General features: G+C 37.0%; 1 long non-coding RNA gene across 1 annotated transcript in view; it reads right to left on the reverse strand.

Annotated features, from left to right (window-relative positions):
- LOC135207007 (uncharacterized) overlaps positions 1-11725 on the reverse strand; it is a 32370-nt gene extending 20645 nt beyond the window's left edge. The window contains exon 1 of the long non-coding RNA XR_010312862.1: positions 11530-11725. This is a non-coding gene — a long non-coding RNA (uncharacterized LOC135207007). The remainder of the gene's footprint in view (positions 1-11529) is intronic.
- Positions 11726-12164: the final 439 nt, after the last annotated feature.

A 12164-nucleotide genomic window follows, 5' to 3' on the forward strand; every position in this document is an offset into this window, starting at 1 on the left:
ATTTTTCTCTCGTTCTACATTGCAAAAATTGCACGTTTTAAGCCAGCGTTATATATATATAGATATATATATATATATATATATATTATATATATATATATATATAATATATATATATATATATATTATTATATATATATTATATATATATATATATATATATACTATATATCATGTATAACAGAATCACGAAAGTTAGGAACGTGATAAATCCATAAATAAAGATAAATGCCAGAAGGAAAAATAAACGAAGGAGTCTGCGAGATCTTTCGCTGAAAACGCCCTTTACTGAAGCAGCTACTGACAAAAATACGAGAAAAGACAATACAAGAAGGTTTCGTATAACTGACAGATAGGGATTATAAAAGGATTAGTGCCTAGAATCCGACAACACTGGAAGATAAGAATAAACTTTCCCAAACAAGCATAAACAAAGGGTGCAATTAAAGGTTTTAAGACAATCATCTCAGATACAATCTCCAGACAATTAAAGGATTATAGGTGACAGCTATACGGAACTGGTAGACAAAACCATATTCACAAAAAATGACAGACATACATTACAATAAAAATTTGTTTTTTTTTTTATAACTCTAAGGCAACTGATTTTTATTTAAGTCAGTAATTATATATTTGAGGTCATTCTTAAACATGTTACAGATACAAGGGTCTAAATGAAAAAGGCCACGACTAACATTGAAATTACAATGAAAAGTAAGTTGTATTAAAGCAGATTCTAAAAGATTTCGTGATAAGACATCTCTTGACCGTGCAATTACTGAACTGTCAATCCAATTAATTCGGTGGTTGTTTTCACTTAAATGAATAAATAATGCATTAGATTTTTGCCCAGTTTTTACAGAGTATTTATGCTGGCTTAGCCTACTTCTAAGCCCTTGCTCGACTGTCCGAGGTAGAATGAGGGACAATCCATACATGGAATTTTATATATTATGTTGTTGCTTTCTCTGGGGCCATTTTTTATTAACATTCTTTTAGTGTGTTATTATAGGAAGAAACAAGGTTGACATTAAAAGCTTTTAACAATGGTTTAATGGTTTCAAATCCGTTAAAATAAGGCAAACTGAGAATGTTCTTAGAATTTTCTTTCTGTGTGTTGTTTTCAGTATAAAACTTTTTGTGGGCTTTATTATAACAAATGTCTAATATATGTGAAGGATAGCATAAATCTTTCCCTATTTTTCTTATGTATTCAATTTCTTGATCCAAATATTGTTGACTGACAATTCGTAATGCTCGTAAAAACATAGAGGAAAAAATTGATATTTTTATATTAAGATGGTGGCCTGAGAAGAAATGAACATAAAGTTAAGTTGTTTAGTCGGTTTCTATAAATACTGAAATTTACATTGAAATGGTTCTCTATGTATCAAAACATCTAAGAAAGGGAGGCAATTGTCTTTTTCTAATTCTAGAGTAAACTTAATCGATGGTACCTGGTTATTTAATTTAGAGAGTAAATTCATTTACATCAATACCGACAGGAAGAACAGCTAAACAATCATCAACGTAACGATACCACTTTACAGGAATATGAATGATATTAGGTAAGTAGCGTTTTCGAAGAATTCCATATACAGGTTTGAGAGCAATGGTGATAAAGGATTTCCCATTGCCATGCCAAAAATTTGTTGATAAAATTCACCATTGAATATAAACTTACAATCACAAATGCACAAACTCGTGAGTGAAATAATGTGACTATAGGTAGAGGTAATTCATGCTGAGTTAGTTCATTGCTAAGATATTCTAAAATAGAGTCTATAGGGACTTTAGTAAAAAGAGAACATACGTCAAAACTAACGAATCTATCAGTAGGGCAAAAAGAGCAATTTTGTATAATCTATCAACTAAATCTAGAGAATTATATATAGAGAATCGGAGATGGTTCCAAGTAACGGGGACAAGATCTTAGTGATATATTTCGAGAGTTTATATGAAATTGAACCAACAGTACTGATAATAGGCCGCATAGGGTTATTTTCTTTGTGCGTTTTGACTAATCCATATAAGTAAGGTAGCGAAGGAGAATTGACTGACAATTTGCCTAGTAGTTCTGTTTTATCTTTAAGGATACTTTTCACTAGTGCTATTGAAGTTTTTTATGACTTGATCAAGAGGATTGTCAGTCAATTCTCCTTCGCTACCTTACTTATATGGATTAGTCAAAACGCACAAAGAAAAATAACCCTATGCGGCCTATTATCAGTACTGTTGGTTCAATTTCATATAAACTCTCGAAAATATATCACTAAGATCTTGTCCCCGTTACTTGGAACCATCTCCGATTCTCATATATATAATTCTCTAGATTTAGTTGATAGATTATACAAAATTGCTCTTTGCCCTACTGATAGATTCGTTAGTTTTGACGTATGTTCTCTTTTTACTAAAGTCCCTATAGACTCTATTTTAGAATATCTTAGCAATGAACTAACTCAGCATGAATTACCTCTACCTATAAGTCACATTATTTCACTCACGAGTTTGCTGCATTTGTGATTGTAAGTTTATATTCAATGGTGAATTTTATCAACAAACTTTTTGGCATGGCAATGGGAAATCCTTTATCACCATTGCTCTCAAAAACCTGTATATGGAATTCTTCGAAAAACGCTACTTACCTAATATCATTCATATTCCTGTAAAGTGGTATCGTTACGTTGATGATTGTTTAGCTGTTCTCCTGTCGGTATTGATGTAAATGATTTACTCTCTAAATTAAATAACCAGGTACCATCGATTAAGTTTACTCTAGAATTAGAAAAAGACAATTGCCTCCCTTTCTTAGATGTTTTGATACATAGAGAACCATTCAATGTAATTCAGTATTTATAGGAAACCGACTAACAACTTAACTTATGTTCATTTCTTCTCAGGCCACCATCTTAATATAAAAATATCAATTTTTTCCTCTATGTTTTTACGAGCATTACGAATTGTCAGTCCACAATATTTGGATCAAGAAATTGAATTACATAGTAGGAAAGATTTATGCTATCCTTCACTATATTAGACATTTGTTATAATAAGCCCACAAAAGTTTTATACTGAAAACAACACACAGAAAGAAAATTCTAAGAACATTCTCAGTTTGCCTTATTTTAACGGATTTGAAACCATTAAACCATGTTAAAAGCTTTTAATGTCAACCTTGTTTCTTCCTATAATAACACACTAAAAAGAATGTTAATAAAAAATGGCCCCAGAGAAAGCAACAACATAATATATAAAATTCCATGTATGGATTGTCCCTCATTTCTACCTCGGACAGTCGAGCAAGGGCTTAGAAGTAAGGCTTAAGACCAGCATAAAATAACTCTGTTTAAAAACTGGGCAAAAATCTAATGCATTGATTTATTCATTTAAGTGAAAAACAACCACCGAATTAATTGGATTGACAGTTCAGTAATTGCACGGTCAAGAGATGTCTTATCACGAAATCTTTTAGAATCTGCTTTAATACAACTTACTTTTCATTGTAATTTCAATGTTAGTCGTGGCCTTTTTTCATTTAGGACCTTGTATCTGTAACATGTTTAAGAATGACCTCAAATATATTAACTAAGACTTAAATAAAAATCAGTTGCCTTAGAGTTATTAAAAAAAAAAAAAAATTTTTTTATTGTAATGTATGTCTGTCATTTTTTGTGAATATGGTTTTGTCTACCAGGTTCCGTATAGCTGTCACCTATAATCCTTTAATTGTCTGGAGATTGTATCTGAGATGATTGTCTTAAACCTTTAATTGCACCCTTTGTTTATGCTTGTTTGGGAAGGTTTCTATCTTCCAGGTGTGTCGGATTCTAGGCACTAATCCTTTTATAATCCCTATCTGTCAGTTATACGAACCTTCTTGTATTGTCTTTTCTCGTATTTTGTCAGTAGCTGCTTCAGTAAAGGGCTTTTCAGCCGAAGATCTCGCAGACTCCTTCGTTTATTTTCCTTCGTGGCATTTATCTTTATATATATATATATATATTTATATATATCTATATATATATATATATAATATATATAGCCAATTTTTATTACATTAGTCTAAAAATATATTTCTTAGAATTGATTTTGAATGTCATATATAGATTCAAAGTTTATATTGTAAGGTTCCTTTTATGCTTTATGAATAAACTTTGACTTAAAATTGCCAAATTTCTGATTATTTTCACGAGTTTATGTGCAGTTCCGCCCATTAAACCTCTAAATTTTCTTTTATATCAAAATACCAGTTGCAAAAGCACCGGCTCGTAAGTCCTACTATTTATTTCATTCTGTCCTTTGGGACTAGAACATTTGCCAACTAAAAGTTGTTCCAATAATATTTTGGCCAAGTTAATATCACCATTGCTCTTGTGATGAGGTTTAGCTATGCAACTTTATGCAATGATTAGTCATTCCAATCTGTTGTGAATAAGTTATTCACAACTAAAAAAGTCATGTGCTATGTAGGTCTAAAGGTACTGTTGATTTGAATCGTCCATATTAGATAGTATCTCTCTCTCTCTCTCTCTCTCTCTCTCTCTTGCCTGACCTTTCCCAGGATCTAGGAGTTGCATATACTGATTACAAAGGCCCGTCCACACTAGGAAAAATGTTCCCAAACAATGCTTCCGTGTGTGGTCGAGGGAGTGGTGTGTGTGTGTGTGTGTGTGGGAGAGAGATTGGTGTACTGGCGAACATCAGAAGTTGGAGGGAAGATGCAATACATTACTACCTTATCATAACAAATTCTCCTCGTATTTTAATGATTTTTTAAAAATTTTATTCATTTTCCCCCTCTAATGGTTGATCTCTTCTGTCTTGAATTTCAAGTCAGTGGCCCCTTTGGTGGGCTTGTTCCTTATGAGTAGGGTTCGTCTGAATAATGATGAAAATAATATGTTAATTCTGGATAGCGAATTTCTAAGGTGTCCCCTTTGGAATGTGGGGGTGTAAGGGAGAAGGGAATGGGGAGAAAGCATGGCTGGTACCCCTGAGTTAGGATATGACTATGATGACCTTGGCATGAGCCCATGCCAATGCACTCATTAGAATATTACCACTAACTGGCATCGCATATATTCCTCGAAGCAATACCGGTTTTATCCTTAAAGCTTTCCTACTGTGAGTTGCCACGTTCTTGACACCAGGATGTTTATATACTTAGAAAATGTTTACTGACCATAGGTGGTTGATTATTAATTGTGTCGTTATTAAATACACACCCAGGGGAAATAACATCAAGGTATACGTTGCATTATGTCATTGCGGGAACTTACGGGTATGTTGCATCATCTTGTTAGGCCTAGGTTACAAAAAAAAATTCAGCGATCAATGAGCAATCATCAAAATGCAAGGTCAGAAGGTTAAGGTTTTCCCACGACTTGACTGCAAGAAAAATCAACTGTTTCCAACTCCGTAGGAAAGGGTAATGCCGTCAGTGCACCTCATGCGTCCACTGTAGGCATTGGCTTAAGGTTTCTTTGCAGTGGTCACTTCGCGTTCCCTAGCTGCAACCCCTTTAGTTTCTTTTACTGTACCTCGTTCTGTTCTCTTTCTTCCAGCTTACTTTCCACCCTCTCTAAATACTTGATTCATAATACAACTGCTTTGAGGTTTTCCTCCTGTTACACCTTTCAAACTTTTTACTGCCAGTTTCCGTTTCAGCGCCGAATAACCTCATAGGTCCCAGTGCTTGGCCTTTAGCCTAAATTCTATATTCATTTACTTTTGGTTCAATTCAATCCAACTATTTTCAAAAGTCTTTTCCTCTGAGATTTAAATATGAAGTTCTACGAAACTCTGGTAGGTGAGCATGAGTCTATTATAGGCCTACCATGGTGAATTTGACGCACAGTTATGACTGCGTTCATACAGCAGCCTACACATAAATCTGTTCTCCTTTATTGATAATTACTGCTTTCATGCATCCAGTTCTTTGAAACATTCAACTCTAGGAAACTTTACAACAATTGGCGGTTATTGATGCATACCTAGACGCACTTGCATTTTCAAATATTCCCATGATTCAACATTGCCAACCTCATCGTCAGATATCAATTGTATGAGAGCAGTTTGCACGTTTCCCATTTTGGAGTGAAGATGAACATACTTCAGAGACAATTATTATTATTATTATTATTATTATTATTATTATTATTATTATTATTATTATTATTATTATTATTATTATTATTATTATTATTATTATATTAAGAACAGAGAGCGTGTGTGAGAGAGTGAGAGCTAACGTGAGTGATTAGTAGGAAAAATCAAAGATAGTCAGTTTGAAGTATACTAAGACTAGACAATACCATCTTGAATTCATTACATTCGTAGGAATGACAAGACTAAAAACTCGGTTGAAATAGATATTATTTAACTAATTACATACTACTTCTCAATATTGAATGGGAAAATATCACAGGAGTTTTTGAATCGTACATTATTCGTCAGAGAATATTACCCTGAATGGCTGTAATTCATCAAAAGATGAATAACAGTATCGTCGTTATTCATGAGGGTATCTTACTTCAATTTGATTGTAGTGATTCTCAGTCAAACCAGGCGTCAGGGAGTCTCAGTATTCATCGAAAGACATTATTATTCTAAAGATGAATAACAGAGTAATTCGATGTTATTCATGAAGATATTCAATTGACATTTCGTTGCAGTGATTCTCCGTCAAAACCAGGCGCCAGAGTCTCAACTTATCCTCGGCAGACGACGTACCTGGTGGCAATGGTCCGGGTAGGTCTAGGCCTAGGCAGATCCATGGGGCTAGGCCTTGGTTTAGGCTTAGGCCTAGCACCGAAAACTATTGGAGGAGGTGGATTGTTGCCGCCGTTACAGGTAATAAGGGCTCCCTGGGAATAAAAGAAAAGCAAAAGATATAGGCCTATTGAAAATGATAAGATTATAATGAATTAAAATGGCATTTAAATTCGCAAAAATGAAGCTTTGACAACAAGGCTCAAACGGTTAGGAGCAAAACTGAAAGAAAATGAGGATTATTATCTCAGAAATCATGGTCAATAGAGATGATGATTGGGAAATGGTTGGGATAACGAGTACTGGAAAACTTAGAAAAAAAATGTTGAGTCTTATATGCGCGAGAATTTTATAAGGAAAAGACATTAAAATATAATGGTGATGAGAGACTACTATATATAAGGTAGTTTTTCATGCTTATTCATCAGTAACCTTCACCTTTTTAGGAATATTATTATTATTATTATTATCATCATTCAGAAGGTGAACCCTATCATAAAACCAGCCCGCCAATGGAATAATGTAACGTAAACATCTATGGAGAGATGTGGGGTGAAGAATGGCAGTTTTAACACCACCAGAATCGATGAAATATTTTTAAAATGTAAAAAAAAATTGCAGATAATGAATTCAAAGATACTCGTCTGTGGGATTGTTTCGTATGTATAGTGTTCTTCTTCTTCTGAATAATAATAATAATAATAATAATAATAATAATAATAATAATAATAATAATAATAATAATAATAATAAAATAAGTCGTGGTTGGAGTGACCGCTCTCCATCGGCGTTGAATTCCTTTGGAAAGGGATCTTTTACCATAATTTTCCTTCAGTCTAGGGCTCAGGCTGTATGTACCTATCCCTGATGGGGTAGGTCCAGCTATGGGTTAAATAGCAAAACTCAGCAATGATGGAAAGAAATGAAGGAATAAACGACAACGACGTAAATGGAACCTCTGGCAACAGAGGAGCTTCGTCCGGCAACCAGGTATTCAACCCAATTGAAGGGGAAGACGGTCAGGTACTTGGAGGTCCGTCATCCAGCAACTGATCACCACGACAGTAATCAACAGCCTGAGATTGGAGCTACAGAAGAAAAAGGAAGAAATGGACAAGAGAAGAAAATAAGGAAATATGGAGATGCTACATCAGAAGCAACCCGAACGGAGAGAGGATATAGAAGAAGATTGGCTCAACATCTGGAATGAGAGGAATAACATCCCCCAAACAGAGCAGAGGCTGGCAGACCAAGTAAGGAACATAAAGAAAAAGAACTGGCTTTCCCCAACATAAATAAGAAGCCAACTGGAAAGGGAAATGTCACAACGACCAACTAATTACAAAGGCGAACTGAGAGACGATGCCACAGAAGACGACAGGGAGGATGAGGTATCAAACAACGACACACTAAGAAACACCGACGAAGTAACAGAGAGGACGGAATGGTTAGAAAAGATTAGACAATGGATGGAGCCAGATACAAAGAGAACAAAGATCCCCTCCATGAAAGCCTACAACACCAAGAAATTAAGGGAGAAAACAAGTGAGGTCAATGAAATAATGGGCATAATACACACCACCAGTATCACAGAAACAAATAACTTGGCATATGCAGGAGCAAGATTAGTAGCAGAACTGATGGGGATTCGAACACCAACACCACCAGCACAACCAACCCAACAGAAACCAAAACAGCAACCTCCTTGGAAAAGGCGCCTGGAAAAGCAAATCATGGTGATGAGATCTGACTTGAGTAAACTGAAAGAGATGGCAGAAAAAAGGCTAAGAAGCAAGAAAACAAGGGAGGAACTCAACGAGAAATACAAAGTACAAGAGAGGGGACTAAACAACACAATAGAAGATGTAAAACAGAGGCTTAAGGCCAAAGCACAAAAGATCCAATGGTACATGAACAGGAATAAGGGATACCAACAGAGCAAACTATTCGGAACCAACCAGAAGACAACCACCAAGAAATTCCTAAAGCCGAACCAAGTAAGAAACTCTGGGAAAACATATGGAGCAATCCGGTATCACACAACAAACATGTAACATGGCTCCAGGAAGTAAAGGAAGAAGAAACAGGGAGAATAAAACAAAGATTCACAGAGATCACGACAGACACAGTCAGACACCAACTAAAGAAAATGCCAAACTGGAAAGCCCCAGGTCCCGATGAAGTCCATGGATACTGGCTCAAAAACTTCAAGGCCCTACACCCACGAATAGCAGAACAACTCCAGCATTGTATCTCAAATCACCATGCACCAAATGGATGACCACAGGAAGAACATCCTTAGTACAAAAAGACAAGAGTAAGGGAAATATAGCCAGTAACTACAGGCCTATCACCTGCCTACCAATAATGTGGAAGTTACTAACAGGTATCATCAGTGAAAGGCTATACAACTACCTAGAGGATACAAACACCATCCCCCACCAACAGAAAGGCTGCAGAAAGAAGTGTAGGGGCACAAAAGACCAGCTCCTCATAGACAAAATGGTAATGAAGAACAGTAGGAGAAGGAAAACCAACCTAAGCATGGCATGGATAGACTATAAGAAAGCCTTCGATATGATACCACACACATGGCTAATAGAATGCCGTAAAATATATGGGGCAGAGGAAAACACCATCAGCTTCCTCAAAAATACAATGTGCAACTGGAATACAATACTCACAAGCTCTGGAATAAGGACTAGCAGAGGTTAATATCAGGAGAGGGATCTTCCAAGGCGACTCACTGTCCCCACTACTCTCGTAGTAGCCATGATTCCCATGACAAAAGTACTACAGAAGATGGATGCCGGGTACCAACTCAAGAAAAGGCAGGCAACAGAATCAACCATCTGATGTTCATGGACGACATCAAGCTGTATGGTAAGAGCATCAAGGAAATAGATACCCTAATCCAGACTGTAAGGATAGTATCTGGGGACATCAGGATGGAGTTTGGAATAGAAAAATGCGCCTTAGTCAACATACAAAAAGGGCAAAGTAACGAGAACTGAAGGGATAAAGCTACCAGATGGGAGCAACATCAAACACATAGATGAGACAGGATACAAATACCTGGGAATAATGGAAGGAGGGGATATAAAACACCAAGAGATGAAGGACACGATCAGGAAAGAATATATGCAGAGACTCCCAAGGCGATACTCAAGTCAAAACTCAACGCGGAAATATGATAAAAGCCATAAACACATGGGCAGTGCCAGTAATCAGATACAGCGCAGGAATAGTGGAATGGACGAAGGCAGAACTCCGCAGCATAGATTCAGAAAACCCAGGAAACATATGAACAAATACACAGAGCACTACACCCAAGAGCAAATACGGACAGACTATATACATAACACGAAAGGAAGGAGGGAGAGGACTACTAAGTATAGAGGACTGCGTTAACATCGAAAACAGAGCACTGGGGCAATATCTGAAAACCAGTGAAGACGAGTGGCTAAAGAGTGCATGGAAGAAGGACTAATAAAAGTAGACGAAGACCCAGAAATATACAGAGACAGGAGAAATGACAGACAGAACAGAGGACTGGCACAACAAACCAATGCACGGACAATACATGAGACAGACTAAAGAACTAGCCAGCGATGACACATGGCAATGGCTACAGGGGGAGAGCTAAAGAAGGAAACTGAAGGAATGATAACAGCGGCACAAGATCAGGCCCTAAGAACCAGATATGTTCAAAGAACGATAGACGGAAATAACATCTCTCCCATATGTAGGAAGTGCAATACGAAAAATGAAACCATAAACCACATAGCAAGCGAATGCCCGGCACTTGCACAGAACCAGTACAAAAAGAGGCATGATTCAGTGGCAAAAGCCCTCCACTGGAGCCTGTGCAAGAAACATCAGCTACCTTGCAGTAATAAGTGGTACGAGCACCAACCTGAGGAGTGATAGAAAACGATCAGGCAAAGATCCTCTGGGACTATGGTATCAGGACGGATAGGGTGATACGTGCAAACAGACCAGACGTGACGTTGATTGACAAAGTCAAGAAGAAAGTATCACTCATTGATGTCGCAATACCATGGGACACCGGAGTTGAAGAGAAAGAGAGGGAAAAAATGGATAAGTATCAAGATCTGAAAATAGAAATACGGAGGATATGGGATATGCCAGTGGAAATCGTACCCATAATCATAGGAGCACTAGGCACGATCCCAAGATCCCTGAAAAGGAATCTAGAAAAAACTAGAGGCTGAAGTAGCTCCAGGACTCATGCAGAAAGAGTGTGATCTAGAAAACGGCGCACATAGTAAGAAAAGTGATGGACTCCTAAGGAGCCAGGATGCAAACCCAGAACCCCACACTATAAATACCACCCAGTCGAATTGGAGGACTGTGATAGAGCAAAAAATAAAAAAAAAATTTAAAAAATAATAATAATAATAATAATACTGACAGCAACTGAGACCAGAAAATCTACTTACCAGACTGTCTTACGATTATACAATCAGAATGTCTTTACAAGTACACGTCTTAGACGGTCTTACAAGTGCACAAATCAGAATTGTTTACAAGTGCATAATCAGAATGGTCAGAATGTCTTACAATTACACATCTAGACTGTCTTATAAGTGCACAACCAGACTGTCATATAAGTACACAGTCAGACTGTCTTACAAGCACACAACCAGAATGTCTTACAACTGCACGATCACAATGTCGTACAAGTGCACATCCAGACTGTCTTACAAGACACAATCAGAAAACAAGAAAACTTACTGTGGTAGGCCTAGCCGCGTTGCGACCCCCGTAGATTATTAAGTGTCCTTCAAAACTAGCTCCAACAAAACTGGTGCCAGTCAGCGCCCAGCAGAACAGCAGCTTAAAAAGTTTATGGAGAAGCTTCATGGTTCAAGCTGAAATGTAGTAATTTCTTCTCGAGTGACTGACTTTTCACTGGTTGATGAAGATGCTTACTGATGTCGCTAGTCGGCTCTCGGTCGCTTTCTTAATAACAGCACGGCGAACGGCCGTGGACGTCACAGTATACAGGGATTTTTCCCTTATCTGAGTTTCCGTGTGGTCGATGTTGAAGACATTAAATACCAGAGGGCTGTTGACTTGTCTCACGTGGGGAATACATCGAAGAATTCCTTGTGATTTAAAGGTAGGGTAGAAAAATGGTTCAACTTTAACAATCAAAGCAGGTTCAAGTTAATCACATAATTCAAAGGAAGTGCAGAAAAAAAAATAGTAAGAATTTAACATGCAAACATTTTAAAATACCTCATGATTTAAAGCCCGTAGAGGGGTAGTGCCATCAGTGTTCCTCACGCGGTGCACTGTAGGCATTACTCAAGGTTCTTTTCGGCGTCCCTTCGGCCCCTAGCTGCAACCCCTTTCATTCTCTTTAC

Source organism: Macrobrachium nipponense, chromosome 31, assembly GCF_015104395.2.
Source record: "Macrobrachium nipponense isolate FS-2020 chromosome 31, ASM1510439v2, whole genome shotgun sequence".
In the NCBI taxonomy this organism is placed as follows: domain Eukaryota; kingdom Metazoa; phylum Arthropoda; class Malacostraca; order Decapoda; family Palaemonidae; genus Macrobrachium; species Macrobrachium nipponense.